Raw genomic sequence first — 6,898 nt, forward strand, 5'->3', positions numbered from 1 at the left:
TTCCGATTCTTCTCCCTACAACAACGGTGCGCATCTCTCTCCTTCTTCTTTCTGTTGAGTAATGTTTGAATTTTTGTTTGTATTTTTTATTTAAACCTTGTTCGTTTCATAGTCTGCATCCCCAACAACTCCCCTTAAAGCCCAACCGGCAACACCTTCTCCTTCCCCGGCGATTCTTCATAACTCCAATTGTCGCTGCTGTGCTCTTTGACACCGGCCGCCTTTAGTACCCTGCCGGTGCGGTATTCCCGATTTGCCATGGCCACCAATGCCGCAACTACTCCGCTACAATTCAAAATCAATGTCTCTTAATGGCTGAATGCTTATAGCCATGATAGAGAGAATGATAAGGTTGCCAACTTTATTCTCTTATCCAGTGTCCACATTTTTTTGTTGTATACTTCTATATCTATTTATTTCTTTATTCTTTGTTTCTTCATTTTTGATTTTGTTCTGATTTCTTTATTTCTGCTCTATCTTTGGTAATATAAAAGAGACTTGATTGTGTTAGGGTTGGTTCTCATATTTGTTATTATATAATGTGTGTGTGATTGTTTTATTGTTTGTTGTTGTTGTTGTCTTCTTTATTGGTAATTGTTTAGGATCTGTTGTCTCTAACTTCAGAATGATTTGGAGAAGGTTGGGATGTCCAGGATTGTTGTTGTCGATCGTCCAGGATTGTTATTGTCGATCGTCTGCTTTTGAAATTGAAAATGAACATTGATGCAAAATTTGAGAAGGCTCTCCAAAATGCTGCAGGTCCTTGATCACATATGGTCAACGTTGAGGACATTTAGGATGGATATCGTAATTTAGCTGCCGATTTAGGTCTAGCAAATTGAAACTCCAAATTCGATTTTACTTGTCATGTGTATAGAAGGACATAGCTTATAGTTACAGAACACAATTTTCAATACGCTATTATGAATGTAATTAGTTGATGTTACCAACTATGATTATATGAATAAAATCATGCAGCTCTTATTTTATGCTTATTTGGTTTTCGTAGGAATTCTCTGCATGGATTTTGCATATGTTTATTTATTTTACTTTGCAGCTGATTTCATACGGTTAAATCAGTTTCATGCAACAAGTTTATGCAACATTATATCAGGTTTTATAATAAATTATCATCTATCTATCTATATACATACTTAGCCAAATTTGGCACATCATACATGATAGTGACAAATAGTCTTGTATATGCCAACCCTTTTCATAATTGTAAATATCATACTCCTAAGCCAAGTCACATTCGAGTGAGCTACAACAGCAGAATGCATAGATCTCGAATAGCAAAGCAAAGCCAGAAAAAGAAATCCATGATCTCTTTTCCATATATAATTCTCATAATAATAATAATAATAATAATAAGTCTTTCCATAACAACTTAATTGATTGTCTTAAATTAAAATCTACCATTAAGAATAAACAAAAGAAACAGTAATAATTTAGAGTTTAGATAGTAACTTCATATTCCCCTAATCAACTTTCAAAATTAATCATGAATAAAGCTACATCTAATCCCAAGGTTCACCACCACTCTTATTCCATATTATCCATGCATTCACCATCATAATTTACCTACAACCATCAAAATTTTATACATCAATGACACTTTAAATTAGCATTGTGGAGCAGTTCCAATATCAAATGAGTGAATAAAAAATTCCTAAATTAAAATCTACCATTAAGAACAAACAAAAGAAACAGTAATAATTTAGAGTTTAGATAGTAATTGCATATTCCCCTAATCAACTTTCAAAATTAATCATGAATAAAGCTACATCTAATCCCAAGGTTCACCACCACTCTTATTCCATATTATCCATGCATTCACCATCATAATTTACCTACAACCATCAAAATTTTATACATCAATGACACTTTAAATTAGCATTGTGGAGCAGTTCCAATATCAAATGAGTGAATAAAAAATTATATATCATTTTTGTCCACTTACATCAGTTTGAGGGGCAGAACTACCTTGTGTACTGAAAGGATTTTCATTGCGCTTTGAATAAGAAGTTTTATTATAACCAGGCTTCTTGCAATTGCTGCAACGTTGGGGCTTTTTCCGACCACTATGCCCTTTAGGATTGGCACCACCTCCCAGTCCAGGTTGCGAAGGCGTGTTCCCTTCATCATGTACTTTGTATGAGCTATAAAGATCAAGCATAAGATCCCTTGCTTCATGGAACCTCTCTGTAGTAGCACATGCAACCTCTGACATCATCCTAGCACACTCATTGAGGATACAAAGTCGACTGCTGGCTTGTAATTCGCTAGTAAAACTACTTGACTCAGACATAGATTCTTTTGTTTTCTTAGTCCATCTATGCAACACTAGACAATTAGACATTTAGGGATGTCGCGCACATCCCTACGGACCAATACATAGATAATGTGTTCGGACCAATACAGAGATAATGTGTTCATAGAAAATGCCGAATGATTCCATACGCATGCATGAACAAGTGATTGCGTTACCATTATCCACCCACTCAACCTCGCACACATTTGTTGGTTTGGCATACTTACAAACATAATAAGTTACACTATTGTCTCCATTTTGGTAATTCATGACTCTCATTGCACCCGACCGAACAAGAATAGACCTAAATAAAAAGAATACCTTCCTTGTGCAAGTATCAGCAGCACACATCTCAAGGGGTTCAATACAAGTTTGCATAACTGGAACTCCAGAGCAGATTCATATTCAGCATAAAATTTCCTAAATCGCATATGGCCCAACATTCGTTGGAAGTGCTCAATGAACTCGGACAAGTCATAATGAGGCTTAGTATCCTTTCCAATCAATGAATGCAACCCCTCGCAGCGCGATGTAGTCCTAAATCCAGCAAAGAACTTCCCTCGGATGTAACATGTTGCCCATGATCGACGTTTCTCATAAATTTCATTTAGCCATTCCTTTTCCTCAACCCCAAATTTCTCTACCAATGTTTTCCACTTGCTACGGAACACTGAAATTTCGTAATCTTCTAACATACAATCCTTAAACTTAGATGTGAAACGAGGACTACACATATTTGTCGTTACATTACGCAGGAGATGCCAAACACACAATCTGTGGTGAGTACCAGGGAATACTTCCTCAATCGCATTCTTCATTGCCCTTGCCCCATCAGTTATCACAGAGGATGGGGCTCTACCATTCATTGCCTCCAAAAACTGTTGCAACACCCATATATAAGTCTCATCAGTCTCATCTGTTACAATGCATGCAGCAAATACAATAGTTTGGTTGTGATGGTTGACACCTGTGAACACAACAAAAGGACACTTATATTTATGGTTTAATTACTCTGTTGATCTCTATAGTTTTACCAAATTTTTAATTAGGTCCCTATACTTTTTTCCTTTTAATTGAGTCCCTATACTGCTTTAATTTTGTAATTAAGTCATTCCTAGTATAAAAAATATTAGAGTTAACTGAAAATTTTTTCGTAAATTGAAGGTATTTATAATTAAAAACTTAATTAAATCTTTGACCGCATGTATTTTGGTAAAAATATTATGTTAATTTTAACATTTTTAACATGAAAAGGACGTAATTATAAAATTAAAAATAGTGTAGGGACCCAATTAAAAAGAAAAAAAACATAGGGACCTAATTAAAAATTTGGTAAAACTATAGGGACCAATAGAGTAATTAAACCTATATTTATTCTTGTTGTATGTAGCCTCAAACGCAACAACATCTCCAAACAATTCATATTCCTCTCTACATAAACCATCACACCAAAAGAGATTTAATAACCTTCCATCCGTCGCCCGAAGCTCTTGGTAGTATAAAGATTTATCCTTTGCAGCCATCTCCTCAAAAAATTTAATACTCTACTCACATCCTCTGGAATCTCACACCTCACCTTAGCTATTTGATTTTACATGTCTTTAGGACCATAGTTCAACTTGTCAAAACCGCCACTTTGACTTGCTAGCAAAGCATAAACCTAGGATGTGCTAATTCCCAACTTGCGCATGTTGTTTATGAGTGCAATTTCGGCTTTGGACATACTCCGATGACCTGGCAATAACCTACTCAACTGTCCTTCCAATAGTTTGTGATTATGAACATTTGAAAATCGGGTCACATGCCATCTTCCATTTACCCTTACAAACTTGACTTGGAATTGTGCTTCGCACCCAGTTCTTGTCTCATTCTTTGGTTCCCTTTTTCTATTTGGCAAAGTGTACCACTTCTCTAATCGGTATCCTTGTCAAAAACACACAAATCTCTGCAAGTAAGTCTTGTCATTTGAGTTCTTCTAGTTTTTGTCTTTTCTTGCACTGAAACATTTGTTGTAAAATTCAAAAGCAATGGGTAGGGTTCCAAAGTGAAACTTGTCAACTTCAACCTCACCAATACTTAAAAAGTCATGTTTCAATAAATCCTCAATTGAATCCAATCCATATGCATCATCATAATCATAATCTGTCAATTCTTCAAATATCTCCTCACCGTCTAACTCATCACCCAACTCTTCTTCCTGCTCTTGCAACTGCAACTCATCTAAATATGACTCATCACCAGAATACTTCTCATCATAAAAAATACTATCCTCATGCTCATACTCACATTCATCCATTATCTCGTCCTCTCCCATGAATGACATTTGCAAGGAAATAATCTGAAAATAAACAATACCGTAATAAAAATTAAGATCTGAGTACTAAGTACTATAAGACAAAATGTCTTCAGATAAAGTTCCAAAATTTAGACTTACAAATGAATAAATCAAACAACACCAAAATATGTATGTTATTTATTTTTTGCCTAATAAATTAAACACTACACAATGATAATTAGGCATAAAATATTAACAAAACTTAATAATAAGTTCGTATCAGTCTACATAACATTATTTTTACAGACAAAATTTTTTTATCAAATGACTAAAATTCACTATAGAAAAAGTCACATGTCTCAAACTCAAAGAAAAGCAATCAAACAAAAAAAAAAGGAGTACAAAATTTTGATTAAAAAAATGCAAAGTTTAAACAATTTTGGGTCCATTCAATTAACAAATTAACAATTTTAGCGATCATGAATAAATATTATATCATCACAATAGCTTACAACAATAATCACAATTAAAAATTATTTTAAGTTTTAACTTTTATTTACATACTAGTAGAATAAAATTCAACATCACAAATATGACAATATAATAACCACAAATCAATAGCAATATCACATTTAAAGTAGCATCAATTTGCAAGCAAGAAAAAATCTTAACATACATTATTAGTAAAATACTAACTAGTATCAACCAAGACAAATTGCCAAATCCCAAAATAAAATAAGTATAAAACGAGTAAATGGGTATTGCAATGCAAAAAATTTGATTTAACAATATTTAAAAATAAAAAAACAGACAGACGATTGAAAAATTATTACATTTTATTTAAATAAAAAAAGGTAACATTCAAATTTTTGCAGTGAATCAAAAGCAAGGTGAAACCATAGAGGATAGTATTTACCTATAGTAGTAATAGCACGCAGACGAAGCCACCTATGACGGGACAACAACGAAGGTCAGAAGAGGAACAAGCGCCGATTCACCAGGTCTTCGATATACAAAACGGCAGATATGGAACCCAAGTTTAAACCTATGACGGCGAGAAGTCGATCAGCAGTGTCTTGTCGAAACACTGGATGACCATGGAAGTATCACGACCAGAGAGGAAAGCGTGCCAGGTATTGTAGTGGCACAACAATGACCAGGGACTGGCGGCGTCCTGGAAGAGTTGCATGCAATGACAGGCGGCGGCTTGGAACTCCTGACAGGGCGGCAGCGTTTTTGAACCTTGAGGTTATTGGGGAGGCAGCCCTATTTTCTGCTTCAGCATAGTGGCTGAAGAAGAAGTTGATTCACGGTCTAGATTTCTTGTTGTATCTGGGTCGGGTGGGTTTGGATTTTTTTCTTGGGCTTTGCCCATATCAAAAAAGAAAAATTGGTTAAAATAAAATTATTATTAATTATAATATTAATAATGTAAGGGAGTTTTAAAACTCCAAACAATACCGGAGTATTGTAACATCCACCTTCTTTCATCTTCTTAACCATTTATTTTCTTTACTCCACTTTCATACTCTTCTTTCATCTTTTTTGCCTTTTCATCTTCTTCACTCTTGCTTCTCCAGTTACGATACCAATAAGCATAGGAAAGAGACAAAAGAGAAAGAGAAAAAAGAAGAATAATAAGAAGGAATGACACCAGATTGGACGAACTTTTCTTCTTCTTTGTTGGTTGCGCAGCTGCAGAATGAAAGAGAAGATGAAGCTAGGATTTTGATAAAGGAAGGGCAAGCTCTAGTATTTACAAAATATATTAGGGATAAAGATAGGGACTGAGAGACAAAAACTGAAATAAGTCTCATGGGAAACAGAGATTGAAATAAGAATAAAATTTTAATTTAATTTGCATAAGGATAAAGTTGAAATTAATTAATTGAAATGAGGATATTTTAGATATAAAATATTATTAAAATTTCAATTTCTGTCGTAAAAAATTTCAGTCACTTGTGTCATCACTTTTTAGAAGTATTAAAATACTAAAATTTTGAAGACAGAGACTGAAATTTTAGTACCAGTCTTTGAACTAACAAACATAATACTAAATTCCAATTCTTCAGTTTTCGTTCTAATACCTCAAAACAAATACTACGTATATGTCTTAAGTGGAGGCTGATACAAAAATTTAACTAAAAAATATGTATAAAGATGTATATTTTGTTCCTGTTTCTTAACCAAACATATTATAAAATGTGATATTATCCTTCGTTTTGTTTTTATAGTGCATCCAAATACAGCCCAACCAATTACTAACGTAAATTTTTTTTTATAATTAATTGCTAAGATTTAGGATTTTA

General features: G+C 33.9%; 1 long non-coding RNA gene across 2 annotated transcripts; it reads left to right on the forward strand.

The window, feature by feature from the left end:
• LOC110267970 lies at nucleotides 1–993 on the forward strand. 2 transcript variants are annotated; one of them, XR_002355953.1, is made up of 3 exons: nucleotides 1–26; nucleotides 113–351; nucleotides 603–993. It is a non-coding gene; the product is annotated as an uncharacterized LOC110267970 (long non-coding RNA). The 2 variants fall into 2 exon arrangements; XR_002355954.1 differs by having other exon boundaries at nucleotides 625–993.

This window comes from Arachis ipaensis, chromosome B10 (assembly GCF_000816755.2).
Source record: "Arachis ipaensis cultivar K30076 chromosome B10, Araip1.1, whole genome shotgun sequence".
NCBI classification, from domain to species: Eukaryota; Viridiplantae; Streptophyta; class Magnoliopsida; order Fabales; family Fabaceae; genus Arachis; species Arachis ipaensis.